General features: G+C 37.7%; 2 protein-coding genes across 2 annotated transcripts in view; both read right to left on the bottom strand.

Moving 5' to 3' along the window:
* LOC105483931 (zinc finger protein 721) overlaps positions 1 to 15184 on the bottom strand; it is a 177736-nt gene that overhangs the window by 2483 nt on the left and 160069 nt on the right. The window lies entirely within an intron of this gene.
* Positions 1 to 15184, bottom strand: part of LOC105483800 (zinc finger protein 732) — an 88921-nt gene that overhangs the window by 59340 nt on the left and 14397 nt on the right. The window lies entirely within an intron of this gene.

Raw genomic sequence — 15184 nt, 5'->3', positions numbered from 1 at the left:
GAGAACATCAATGTAAACGTTAAAAACACAAAAAACAAATCATGAAGGTGAAAAATGCAAAATAAAGACTTAGAAATTTTCAAGTTAAAAAAAGCATGTAGAAAAGGAAGAAGCTCAACAAACTTCAACTAGGTTACACACAGATTTACAGCAAAGCACATACATAAGCAAAGTTTCAAAAATCAAACTCAAAACGGGCATCTTAGGAGCTGCAAAATAAAAGTGATGTGTCATTTATAACTGTGGTCTTCATATAACCAGCAAAACTGTCCTAAAAATGAAGAATAAAGACCTTTCAAGATAACCAAATGCTGAAAAAGTACATTAGCATAACATGTCTTACCAAAACAATGCTCAAGGAACTATCTTCCCGTGAAAATAACATAATGCAAGAAAACCAAACATAATCATATGAAAATACATAACTTTCTGAAAAAGATACGCACATACACAAAGTTCTGTACCACTATCATATTACAGAAAACATTGTAATCTCTAAAATTGTAAAGCCGAAAGCATAAAAATGATCAAACTGTTCATCATAATCTGTTAATAATATATAACAACAATATGATTACTGACATCAATAATGAAGTTGAGGGCAGATATAATGAAGAAGAATTTTCAAATTCAACTTAAGTTTTTACCAGTTTAAAATATATTATTTTAACTTAAAGAAATTTTATGTAATTCTCAATATACCAGAAAAAAAGTATCTGTATAGATACACCAAAAAATAAGAAGTAAAGGTGTATCAATACAAAAATAAAAAAAGACACTAAGGAAGACAGAAAAAGAAAATAACGGACAAAAATAAAATAATCCAGTAAAACAATAAGACGAGTAAGTCTATTTCAGCAAATTATTCAAATATTTATGAAATAAAGTTTCCATTCAAAATACATACACCAAATAAGGGGATTGATTGCCAAAATTAAAACACAAGATCCAACTTGCTTTTCCACCGGAGTCACTTGAGATGTAATGATTTTAAAAAGACTGAAAAAGGCAAAATGAAAAGATATTTCATGCAAATAACCAAATAAGAGGTCCAAATTATGTAATACAAAGTACATCTTAAGTCAAAACTGTCCTATTTCATAAAATATACTTTAAAAAGTCCTAAGAAAGAAGGACATTAAACAATAATAAAATAATAAAAAGGTTCATTTACTGGGAACTAACGACAAATATGTGTACACATGTTAATATGTGTGTGTGTCTCTCCCACACTGAGTTCCAAATATACAAAGTCAATACTGACAGAATTAAAGCAAGACAAAGAGAGCAATATAATTATAGTAGGATATTTAAATACCCCAGTTTCTGTAAGGAATAATGGAATGAGATAAAATATTCATAAGGAAACAGGAGACTTGAAAGCAGTATCAAACAATTATGCCTAACAGAACTGTAGAGAACATGGCTCAGCAACAACTAAATACACACCCTTCTGAATAGCTCATAGAATATTCTCCTTGATAGACTGCATGTCAGGGCACAAAAAATTGAAATTTTACAGATTACTTTTAATGACCAAACTGGAATGAGAGTAGAAATAAAGAAAAGTAAACAATTTACATATTTATAGAATTTAAACAACACACACTTAAGCATGCTCTTGTTCAAAGTTTGAAATAATGAGGTCGCCAGGCACGGTGGCTCAAGCCTATAATCCCAGCACTTTGGGAGGTCAAGACGGGCGGATCACGAGGTCAGGAGATCGAGACCACCCTGGCTAAGGCGGAGAAACCCCATCTCTACTGAAAAAATACAAAAAACTAGCTGGGCGAGGTGGCGGGCACCTATAGTCCCAGCTACTAGGGAGGCTGAGGCAGGAGAATGGCGTAAACCCAGGAGGCAGAGCTTGCAGTGAGCTGAGATCCGGCCACTGCACTCCAGCCTGGGCGACAGAGCGAGACTCCGTCTCAAAAAAAAAAAAAAAAAAAGAAATAATGAGGTCTACACTGCTCAATATAATCTACATATTAAATGCAATCCCTGGCAAATTTGTAATTAAATTCTTATAGTAATAGAAACGGCAACCCCCACATTATATGGAATTAAGAAACAGTGAAGTACCCAACAATCTTCAAAAACAGAAGCAATCTCAGAGGCTTCACAGCTCCTGATTTCAAAACACATGCAAATCTAAAGAATTAAAACAATTTAGGATGGGTATAAAGCTGAACAGCTAGATCAACTAAATAAAATCTGGCAAAAAATATGAACTCTCACACATGGTCACATGAAGAGTAATTTAGACACTCATAATTATTGCAGTATTGTTCCTGAAAGCAAATAAAAGCAATGCAGATTTCTCACTAAATTGATAAATATAATTTCAATTATTAAAATAATATTACTCAGTTTGTAAAAAGCAAAAAATATTCAAACAAGTACAATAAAGATAAATCTTGATGACATTATACAACAAAAAGTCACGAAGAGACAAATTGAATCAACTTACATGAGATATCTAAAGCAGTTGGACTTTAAAAATAAAAAATAGAATTGTTTGTATAAAGGGCAAGAAAATAGAAAAAGTACATAGTTAAGATATATTGAGTGTTAGCTTTGCAAGATAAACATTCTAAAAATATAGTGCATAAAACTGTTAATAAAATGTGACTAAGATGAATATTTAAAAATATATAAAATTTTAAATGTTATACATTTTTGAAAACAAAAACATCTAAAAGAGATAGAGGTATGAGTTTTGGAAATTATCTTCAAATCACAAAAGTGTTTCTCACACACACACAAATATAGATTTACAAATAATAGAGGGTAAAATTAGGAGAATTTCAATGACTACTCATATAAGCAGGGTAAAACCACCATTGTTACACACAAACAAAATAAGTATACAACTTAAAAACAATATAGACATACACCTGGTACCACATCACTGTATCCAAAATATTCCAAAAATATTCAAGGCAGGACTTCAAATACATATTTACACATGCATGGTAATTATTATTTATAGAAGACAATTCCGGGAAGCAACACAAATGTCCCTTTAGAGATCAATATCAGTTTTAAATGTGACATATACATACAATATTTATTTTAAAACAGATATTCTGACACATCTTTGTGGAGGAAAAGTTAAATATTAAATTTGAACTCAACTGAACATGACATAAACAATGGTCACCAAATCCCAGAATGGGTTATGTGAGCCCCTTGAGATGTTCATCTAGCACTGTTTCAAAGAAATTTCTACTTCAATCTATTCCTTTGTGTTAGTTATTGAAAAACAACAGGGCCGGGCGCGGTGGCACAAGCCTGTAATCCCAGCACTTTGGGAGGCCGAGACGGGCGGATCACGAGGTCAGGAGATCAAGACCATCCTGGCTAACACGGTGAAACCCCGTCTCTACTAAAAAGTACAAAAAACTAGCCGGGCGAGGTGGCGGGCGCCTGTAGTCCCAGCTACTCAGGAGGCTGAGGCAGGAGAATGGCGTAAACCCGGGAGGCGGAGCTTGCAGTGAGCTGAGATCTGGCCACTGCACCCCAGCCTGGGCGACAGAGCGAGACTCCGTCTCAAAAAAAAACAAAAAAAAAAACAAAAAAAAACAAAAAAAAAAAAACAGACATCGTAAAACCAAATTGACCTTTTTGTGTTCCTTGAGTCCAGTCATAAAGGGCCCTGACTGGGCCTCGTGCCAAACAACTCATTACAAAAAGAGCTAGGGTCCCAGACCACACTGAAGCAAATGAGAACTCTCTCCATCTGTGCACGGATGGGTGGCGAACTCTGGAGCCCAAGCTGTTGCTTCCTGGTCTGGTGGTGAATCTTCCATAGTCTGAGTATGGTGCCTGACTCTGGAGCCCAGGCTATTGCTTCCTGGTCTAGTGGTGAATCCTCCATAGTCTGGTGAATGTAAATATATGTATCTCCTTTTTCTTCTCCCCTTCCCATTGGAATTTGTTTATTATATCATTTGCTTATATATCTTCATTGCCATTTACATGGGATAAAGGCTGTTTACCCTTAAAGGTACTGTGTGTGTGTGTGTCTTTTCTTCTCCCCTCACGCATTTCCCACGCAGGACAATCTTACAAAAACAAAGCCTAAGAACATTATCTGAAGTAAAATGAGATAGTGAAAAAAAACAGACATGGGGGCCCGGGACAGAGGCTCACGCCTGTAATCCCAGCATTTTGGGAGGCCGAGGAGGGTGGATCACGAGGTCAGAAGATCGAGACCATCCTGGCTAACATGGTGAAACCTTGTCTCTACTAAAGATACAAAAAAAAAAAAAATTAGCAGGGCATGGTGGCAGGTGCCTGTAGTCCCAGCTACTAGGGAGGCTGAGGCAGGAGAATGGCATGAACCCAGGAGGCGGAGCTTTCAGTGAGCCGAGATCACCCCACTGCACTCAAGCCTGGGCAACACAGCGAGATTCCATCTCAAAAAACAAAAAACAACATTATATAATTACACCAATAAGAATATAAAAATCAGTCAAAATTATAGAAATAGTAAAATGGTGTTCATCAGGAGCTGAAGAGAAAAAAATGGCAGTTTATTGTCTATAGGGTATTAAACTTTACTTTGATAAAATTAATCTAGAGATCCATTTCAAAATAATGTAAATGTACTTAACTCCACTAGACTGTACACTTGAAAACCTTTAAGCAATGTTATGTTTTTAATCACAACTAAATATTTATATCTACCTAAAAAGGTTATATTTTTGAAAAATCACCTTCAAATAAAAAGTGTTTCTCTCACAGAATAACATATAATCAAACAATAAATAGGTGGTAATTTTTTTACTGTTTCCTTGACTACTCACCTATAAAAGAAAACAGTGATGACCACCAAAAAAAAAATTTATAAACCAGGTAGAAGCATTATTTACACAGGCAAACACCACATAGATAACTTTTATAGGCTATAGAAATGTCTGAATTATACATATATTTTAAATTGCTCCAAGCGAAACCCAATGATTTTTATTTGAATTAACCACCACATGGTCATAAAAGGTACAGAGTTGAAAACTACTATAGAAATTTGAAGATTAAAAACAAAAAAAGGAAATAATTGAGGAGAACCTACATGAAAAAAGAAAGACTCCCCAGTAAAATAGTTTGAATAAAAAATTCTGACCTATAAAATACAGAATATAATATAGATGTAGCATAAAAACAATCCTTTAAACAACTACAGTTTTCAACTGTGACTATGTACTTATGAAGATCCAGCATTTTGAATCTTTGACATGCAATGTACAGCAGTTTAAAAAAAAAAAATGGATGGTCGCAGTGGCTCACACCTGTAATCCCAGCACTTTGGAAGGCTGAGGCAGGTGGATCATGAGGTCAGGAGTTAAAGACCAGCCTGACCATCTCTACTAAAAATACAAAACAAAAAAATTAGTCGGTGTGGTAGCGCATGCCTGTAATCCCACCTACTCGGGAGGCTAAGGCAGGAGAATTGTTTGAACCCAGGAGGCAGAGGTTGCAGTGAGCTAAGATGGCGCCATTGTACTCCAGCCTGGGCAACAATAGTAAAAAATCCTGCCAAAAGAAAAAAGAAAAAAAGCAGCAGCAGTTATGTCCTGAAAAAGGAAATTTATAGGAGCTTTGGAATCCATGTCAAGGGCTGTACTGAAAAGGCATGCCCTTGCTTGAGTGGCATGCTTGCCCATCACGGTCCCAGCTACAGAAAAAATATGTCCAATTTTCATTGTAGACTTAGCTGTAGACCATTTGGTTTTGTTCCTGCCCCTAGCACCATCTGTGAAGACACCTAGGAGAATTTATAATGTCCTATGCCTCAGGTGAAAGGCCTTTAGAAGCTGGTTTTATCTGTGATCTGTGAATTAGCCCCAAATCCACCCTTTGCACATGTCAGTCATGGTGTGGAAGAAATCCTGCCCAGACACTCACAGACAGAAACATCCATCTGTGCCCCTGGATGTAGGCTTGCCAATAATTATTTGACAGTGGATCTTCACGTGGCACTATAACCTGGCTCCAAGACCATGCAACCAAGTCCAGAAGAAGTTTTTCCTAACCTGGGACCTGCCAAAAAGCACATGTATATGTGCTCCTTTAGGCATGCTGGCTGACTTCATTCCCACTGTGAATTGTTGTTGTTTTTTTTTTTTTTTTTTTTTTTTTTGAGATGGAGTCTTGCTCTGTAGCCCGGGCTGGAGTACAGTGGCCGGATCTCAGCTCACTGCAAGCTCCGCCTCCCGGGTTTATGCCATTCTCCTGCCTCAGCCTCCGGAGTAGCTGGGACTACAGGCGCCCGCCACCTCGCCCGGCTAGTTTTTTGTATTTTTAGTAGAGACGGGGTTTCACGGTGTTAGCCAGGATGGTCTCGATCTCCTGACCTCGTGATCCACCCGTGTCGGCCTCCCAAAGTGCTGGGATTACAGGCTTGAGCCACCGCGCCCGGCTCCCCACTGTGAATTGTGAAGCAGTCCTATAACCAAGCTCTGGTGTCTGTCATCTAGAGTCTGGAAGAAGTCCTACCCACCTAGAAATCCAGAGGGAGAAATGCCATGAACCCAGAAACAGACCTGAAGACTTTGGTCTCAGTTATGTATCCTGAAGCAGCCCTATGAATCAGTTTCCCACCCTCTCAGATGTGGTCAAGGGTCAGTAATGCTCATCTAGGAACCTGTCCATCGACTCAGAGCATTTCCAAACACCTCGCAAGGGCGACACAGCAGGAACCACACCTGCTCACATTGATTGTATCAGCACCTTAATCTGCAGATATAACTGGAGGGTTTTTTCCCTCAGTGCCAGTCATATTGATCAACATCTTGAAGAAAGTTCAGTCTACTCAAAAAACAGAATCCAGAACTGTCTGATGCCCTGATGACAGGTGTGCAAGCAGGAATTTCACTGCAAACCCAGTAGTAGTTATGTGACTGGATTCCAAAGCACTTTATTGCAATCTCAGTGGAAATCTCATCAGCCCAGAAATCCAATAAGAGAAGATATTTACCTCCTCAAACTAGTCTATAATGACTGAAACAGGTATTTACTCCTTCAGGTGCAAGAACATCAAAACAAGGCTTCACAAATTATGAAGGATCAGGCAAACATAACAGCATGAAAGGAAACTAAAAATGCTCCAGGAACCACTAACAATAAAACACAGAACTAAAAAATGGCCAGCAGAGAATTTAAAATAATTTTCTTTAAAAATCTCGATAAGATGCAAAAGTACACAGATTACTAAATTTTTTGCAACAACACATGGAGAAAACCAATTATAATAAAGAAAACCATTAAAAAATAACCAAGAAGATATGCTGGAGCTGCACTACACAATAGTAGAACTAAAATATTTAACAGAAAGCTTTAACAGGAGACTCGGTTATACAGGGGAAAAAAATCAGCAAACTTAAAAGTCATTTGAAAGTTCCTGTGGCCGGGCGCGGTGGCTCAAGCCTGTAATCCCAGCACTTTGGGAGGCCGAGACGGGCGGATCACGAGGTCAGGAGATAGAGACCATCCTGGCTAACACGGTGAAACCCCGTCTCTACTAAAAAATACAAAAACCTAGCCGGGCGAGGTGGCGGGTGCCTGTAGTCCCAGCTACTCGGGAGGCTGAGGCAGGAGAATGGCGTAAACCCGGGAGGCGTAGCTTGTAGTGAGCCGAGATCTGGCCACTGCACTCCAGCCTGGGCGACAGAGCGAGACTCCGTCTCAAAAAAAAAAAAAAAAAAGAAAGAAAGAAAGTTCCTAATTAGAATTAAAAAAAACACACACACAAAGTGAATAAAGCATAGAGCTTCAATAATTTGTTAATGATATGTAATATAAAAAGATGTAAAGTGTGACATAAACAGTGTGTTAAAGGTAGTAAACTGTTTACTATTTTTATACCTAGAAGTTAACTTTTGCTTGAGGCCAGGAGTTCAAAACCAGCCTGGTCAATATAGCAGGACCCTGTCTCCAAAATAAATACCAGAATAAAATAAAATAAAATAAAGATTTCAGAAAGCTATTTATTCTTTTTGAAAAAATAAGTAGTTGGGCCTGATAATGCATGCCTGTAAACCTAGCACTTTGGGAAGCCAAGGCAGGTAGATTTCTTGAGCCCAGAAATTCAAGACCAACCTGAGCAACATGGCAAAACCCTGTCTCTACAAAAAATACCAAAAAAATTAGCTGGACATGGTGGCATGTGCTTGTAATCCCAGCTACTTGGGAGGCTGAGATGGGAAAATTGTTTGATATTGGGGAGTTCGAGGCTGCACTGAGCTGTGACTCCACCGCTGCACAACATCCTGAGAAGCAAAGTAAGATCCTATGTGGGTAAAGAAGAAGTTAGATTGTTACCTTAAGCTAGACTTTTTAAACTATGAGATATTTTATGTCTCTTGGAAATTATGAAAAAAAAAAAAAATGTTGAAGATACACACACAAAAGAAACCAAAGCATATAACAAGAAAAACGAAACGAACTCAATACCATACAAGGAAGGTTAGCATGAAAGAACTGAAAAACAGAAACTACTAAATGGTCAGAAAACAATGAACAAAATGATAGTAATAAGTTCTTATCAATCAGTAATTCCTTTAAATATAAAAAAATTTAGTTATCCAATAAAATCACACTGCTATGGTTTGAGTTTCCCCTCCAAAATTCATGTTAAAATGTAACTGCCATTGTGAGAAAATTAATAAGTGAGGCCTTTAAGAAGTTATAAGGTCATGAGAGGATCAGTATCATTATTCCACGAGTGGGTTAGTCATCATGAGTGGGTCTATCATAAAAGTGAGCTCTGGTGTACACCTTCCATCAGAATCAACACTTTGGTCATGTTGTGATGTGGAAATATGATTGTCATCAGATGGGAATGATATGCTCTTGGACTTCTCAGCATCCGAGATTGTGAGCTAAGTAAACTTCTATTCTTTATAAATTACCGATTGTAGGATATTCTGTTATTAATGCAAAAAATAAACTAAAACACTCATGAAATGTCTGAATAGATTTAAAAAATCAACAACATGCTGCGCACAAGCGACTTACTTTAGATGTAAGGAAATACATAGGTTAGTGGTTCAAGGATGAAAAAAAATTCCATGCCAGTAATAACTAAAACAGTGTAGGAAAGGCTATATTTACATCAGACAAAATAGACTTCTAAAAACAACTGCCACAAAAAAAACTTCATGATATAGTCATAAGAGGCTAAGCTGTCAGAAGAATGTAACAATTAAAAATATATATGTACCCAATATTGAAGCACATAAATATATAAACATATATTAAAAGAACTGGAGAAACAGAAAAACATAGTATGAGGGGACTATATTGCCCTACTTAATACATCATTCAGACAGAAAGTTAGTAAGAAAACAATTACTTGCATAGCACTATAAAACAACTGCACCAAAAAGACATATATAGAACATTTCATCCAAAAGAATAATTTATATTCTTCTCAAACACACATGGAACATTCTCTAGGATACATCCTAAATCTGGCCCACAACAAAGACATACAAGTCTTTTTATTTTTTCAGAGACTGAAATCATATCAAGTTATTTGTGTTTTTTTAGTTTTTTTGAGACAGAGTCTTGCTCTGTTGCCCAGGCTGGAGTGCAGTGGCATGATCTCGACTCACTGCAAGCTCCACCTCCCAGGTTCATGCCATTCTCCTGCCTTAGCCTCCTGAGTAGCTGGGACTACAGGCACCCGCCACCACACCCGGCTAATTTTTTGGTATTTTTAGTAGAGACAGGGTTTCACCTTGTTAGCCAGGCTGGTCTTGATCTCCTAACCTCGTGATCCACCCATCTCAGCCTCCCAAAGTGCTGGGATTACAGGTGTGAGCCACCAAGCCCAGCTTGAAATCATATCAAGTTTTTAAAACTACAGTTTTATAAATGAGAAACCAATAGGAGAGTGAACATTGAAAATCTTATATTATGTATATATTAGACAACATGTTTCTGAACAACCAATGGGTCAAAGAAGAAAAAGAAAAATCAAAAAGTATCTTGAAACAAATGAAAATAGAAACAGGACATATCAAAAGAATGTAAAAACAGCAATTCTAAGAAAGAATTTTATAGTAATATATTTTTATATGAAACAAGATCTCAAACACTGTAACTTTAATTCTTAAATAACTTGAAAAAGAATAATCTCAATGTCAGGATAATAAAGAAAATAATAAAAAATAGAATAGAAACAAATTAGAGACATAGAAGACAACAAAGGCTGGGCACAGTGGCTCATGCCTGTAATCCCAGCTCTTTGGGAGGCTGAGGTGGGTGGATCACAAGATCAGGCAATTGAGACCTGCCTGGCCAACAGGGTGAAACCTTGTCTCTACTAAAAATACAAAAATTCACCGGGCGTTGTGGTGGGCACCTGTAATCCCAGCTACTCAGGAGGCTGAGCCAGAAGAATCGCTTGAACCCAGGAGGCAGAGGTTGTGGTGAGCCAAGATCGTACCACTGCACTCCAGCCTGGGTCACAGAGTGAGACTCTGTCTCAAAAAAAAAAAAAAGAAGAAGAAGAAGAAACAAACAAAAAACATCAAAAAAGATAAAAGGCAGAGAAATAATTTACATATAAAAGTTTTATAAGTCAAATATTTTAAGAAAAGGAAGGAGTAAATACGTTTCCTTTTTTCCAGCTGGAGGATTAAGTCTGTTTTTCTGTTTTACATTTATATTTGCAATAACCACATCCAACAATTTTGCCTTGAACTCACGGACATCTGATTTCCAACAGGGCCTGGATTTAGGCACCTGCAGGGTGACCTGGGGCATACTGTGTTCACAGGAAAAGTGTTTGTGAGGGAAAAAATGCAGAATAAGAAAAGATGTTATCAAGAACCCATGAGTGAGGGTCAGTGCACAGTTAGAGAAAGGACTGGTTACTGCTATAGATACTGGACCCGGCAGGGCAGCTCTGACTTATAAATGTGTGCGTGCAGGGAGATAAGATGGTCAGGTGATCCAGAAGCCTAGGCTACTGGAGGAAGCAGGTTACTGGTGCAGATTCAAGATCTGAGAGGCAGAAAGAACCCGAGTCTTCTGGGCACTTACTTATGTTTCCTATTATTGGAAAACTCTAGAAGCAGAGGTGCTCTCAGCACAATTTCTGAGAATGAAGCTTTGTCATGAGAGAAGTGTGGCCACATCATTGCCTAGCGTGCATGTGTGTAAATGTGCAGAAATCACTTTATAGCAAAAGGGGTGAGAACTCCTTCCCTTTGAGTCCTCAGTCCCCTCTCACCCCTGGAGGATACCTAGAATCACAAGACGATTCACAGTGTGACAGCTTCTGTGCAAAATTTTAAACTCTCCATTCTCCAACAGACCCACAGTCTCCCTCCAACTAAGGCTGCTGTGATATCTTTATGTATTTTTGAGACAATGTCTCACTTTGTCACCCAGGATAGAGTACAGTGGCACAGTCTCAGCTCATGCCAGACTTGACCTCCCAGGGTTCAGGCGATCCTCCTGCCTCAGCCTCCAAGTAGCTGGAACTACAGGTGCATGCCACCATGCCCGGCTAATATTTTTCTATTTTTTGGTAGAGATGGGATTTCACCATATTGCTTAGGCATGGTGCAACCAGGAGGAACTCCCAATTCTATGCTTCTTCCTCTGTGTGAAGATGAGTTTTGTCTCCCCTGACAAAGACTGCTGAAGGTGGTATACTTTAAATTACAAAGAAGCAATCCTAAAATTGTATCAGAATTAAAGAGACCAGAAGTGCTCAACAATTGTCAAAAAGAGACACATCAGAAGCATCATACATCATGACTTTAAAAACTTATTATGAAGCTATAGTTAATGAAATAGTTTAGAACTAGATTCAAAAAAGACAATGCCAGTGAACAGAATAGAGCATGTAAATAATCCCTTGCGTGTATTATCAAAGGAAGAGTAACTTACACATCCATATTCGTTGTAGTATTATCTACAAAAGTGAAAAAAAACTTTTCTTAATAAATAAATGACAATTTTGAATATACAAATAATTATTATTCAGCTTCTTAAAAGCAGAAGTTTTTCTACATCCACAATAAGGATACATTTTTAAGACTTTATTTATGTGGAGGAAGCCAGGAACAAGAAGACAAGTACTATGTAATTCCACTTATGTAAGATATCTAAAGTAGTTAAACGCTTAGAAACAGACTAAACTGTGACAGGGGTTAAGTGGAGAAGAAAATGAGTAGTTGTTTAATGGACAACCTGCTAGAATGCAAAACAACTTTTTTTTTAACTTTATTTTAGGATGGGGGTACATGTGCAGGTTTGTTATACAGGTAAACTTGGGTCATGAAGGTTTGTTGTACAGATTATTTGTCATCAAGGTATTAAGCCTGGTATGCATTAAAGATTGAATTATACAATACATCCTTTCAGACCACATGGAATAAAACTAGAAATCGGCAGGGCTCGGTGGCTCACGCCGGTAATCCCAGCACTTTGGGAGGCCAAGGCGGGTGAATCACCAGGTCAGGAGATCAAGACCATCCCGGCTAACACGGTGAAACCCTGCTTCTACTAAAAATACAAAAAAAAATTAGTCAGGTGTGGTAGCAGATGCCTGTAGTCCCAGCTACTCCCAGCCAAGATGCTGCCACTGCACTCCAGCCTGGGCGACAGAGCAAGACTCTGTCTCAAAACAAAACAAAGCAAAACAAAAACTAGAAATCAAAAGCAGAAGCAAAATTGCCAAATCCAAAAATATATGAAACTTAACTTTTTTTTTTTTTTTTGAGATGGACTTTTGCTCTGGTTGCCCAGGCTGGAATGCAATGGAGTGATCTTGGCTCACTGCAACCTCCACCCCGCAGGTTGAGGTGATTCTCCTGCCTCAGCCTCCTGAGTGGCTGGGATTAGAGGCATGTGCCAACACGTCCAGCTAATTTTTGTATTTGTAGTAGAGACGGGGTTTCGCCATGTTGGCCAGGGTAGTCTCGAACTCCTGACCTCTGGTGATCCACCCGCCTCAGCCTCCCAAAGTGCTAGGATTACAGGTGTGAGCCACCATGCCTGGCCAACACACTCTTGAACATACTCTTCTTTATGTCAGGAGATTTAATATTGTTAAATGACAACACTACCCAGTGATATTCAAATTCAATGTAATCCTGATGAAAACACAAATACTTTTTGAAAACTATATATACATATTTTTTAAGACAGAGTCTCCCTCTGTCACCCCAGGCTGGAGTGCAGTGGTGAAATCTTGGCTCACTGCAAGTTCACGCCATTCTCCTGCCTCAGCCTCCTGAGTAGCTGGGACTACAGACATCTGCCACCACACACGGCTAATTTTTTTGTATTTTCAGTAGAGACAGGGTTTCACCGTGTTAGCCAGGATGGTCTCGATCTGACCTCATGATCTGCCCACCTCGGCCTTCCAAAGTGCTGGAATTACAGACATGAGTCAAAAACAAACCATCATGTATATGCTCAAATGATCCTCAACAAGGTTGCTATAACCATACAATAAGAAAAAGACAGTCTCTTCAATAAATGGTGTTGGAATACTCTGTATCCACATGGAAAAAATTGAGGTTGGATCCTTCCCCTGAACCATGTACAAAAACTCTTTAGTGAGTTAAATATTGAAATGTAAGAATTATAACTCTACAATTTTTAGAAGAAAATACAGGAATAACTTACCTATAACATCAAACACATGAGCAACAAATTTAAAACCACAGAAAAATGAGACTATATTAAATTTATCTCCACACATTAACATAAACACTTAGTAAGAGTCCCATGTAAGAAGCACAAAAGCAAAAAATTAAAAATTATGTATTTGACAAAAGTTAACATTTCAGAATAAACAATTCCAAAAAATCAGCAAAGAATAAGTAACATGATTAACAAATAGACAACAAATTAAAATGTTCCTCCAAAGATTAAATACATATAACAATTATTGAGAAAATTTCTAATTTTTAGAATAATGTAAGGCAAAAACACAATAGGTTATTATTGTTCATTAATTAGGATGGCCAATATCAAGCAAAAAAAAAAATGTTGTAATTAATGTAGAGAAACTGAAACTCTTGTGCACTGCTGGTGGGGAAAAAGTGATGCAACCACCTGAAAAAAATGTATGGAGGTTCCTCCAAAAACTAAAAATGAAGTTATTATATGAGCCAGTAATTCTACTCCTGAGCACCTATTCAAAATATCCAAAGTATATCTGAAAGAAATATTTGTACATCCATATTATTGCAACAATATTCACTGTATTAGTTTATCCTCGTATTGCTATAAATACCTGACACTGGAAAACTTATTTTTAAAAAGAAGTTTAATTGGCTCACGGATCTGCAGGCTGTACAGGAGGCATAGCAGCTTCTGTTTCTCAGGAGGCCCCAAAAAGCTTCCAATCATGGTAGGAAGCAAAACAAGAGTGAGTCATCTAACACAGTAGGAGCAGAAGCAAGAGAGAGTGTGGAAGAAGGTGCTTTTAGAAAATGAGATCTCTTTAGTTATTAAAAGAAAACTGCAGAACTCTTCATTGGTTTTCCTTTACCTAATGATTTCTGTGAAGTGAGACTTGTGTAGTGGGAAGAAGGAATTAGACACTCTACCTGCCACCCTACATGTGTGTGCACTTGCACACATGCTGTCTACATGTAATCTACTCCCTTTACTTTCCTTTGAAACTGGTAAGGTTAAAATAGGGCAGAAATCCTACATGTTGCAATGATAGCTTTTTGGAAAATTTAAGAAATCAAACTTTGCAGGCTCTCCATCTTGATTTATGCTTGAGTTGTTATGTGCCATATTTGCTTTCATTACCAGAAGTTTTACTAAAATGCTGAAGAAATAATTCACTTTCATCTGCTTTCTAGATTCTGTGCATCTCAGTTCATAAAGCAAAGCTTGTTGATAGCATAGTTTTCTAAATGCTGCAAAGCCATTACCACTACAAAGTTTGAATGAGGGATTTTTTTCTTTGTTAAAATAGTTCATGATTCTGTAGAAATTTCACTTTTAGATTGAACTGCAATGGATAAGCTATCAAAAATAAAAAGAAAATGATATCTCAGGAGTAATCATTCACTATGGCAAAGACAGTACCAAAGTGGATGGTGCTAAACGATTCATGAGAAGCCAACCCTATAATCCAATCACCTCCCATCAGGCCCCACCTATATTAGGGCTTACAACTTGATGTGAGATTTGA

This window comes from Macaca nemestrina, chromosome 3 (assembly GCF_043159975.1).
Source record: "Macaca nemestrina isolate mMacNem1 chromosome 3, mMacNem.hap1, whole genome shotgun sequence".
Lineage (NCBI taxonomy): Eukaryota > Metazoa > Chordata > Mammalia > Primates > Cercopithecidae > Macaca > Macaca nemestrina.
Note: the sequence above shows the minus strand (reverse complement) of the source record. Positions and strands in the feature narration are given on the sequence as shown.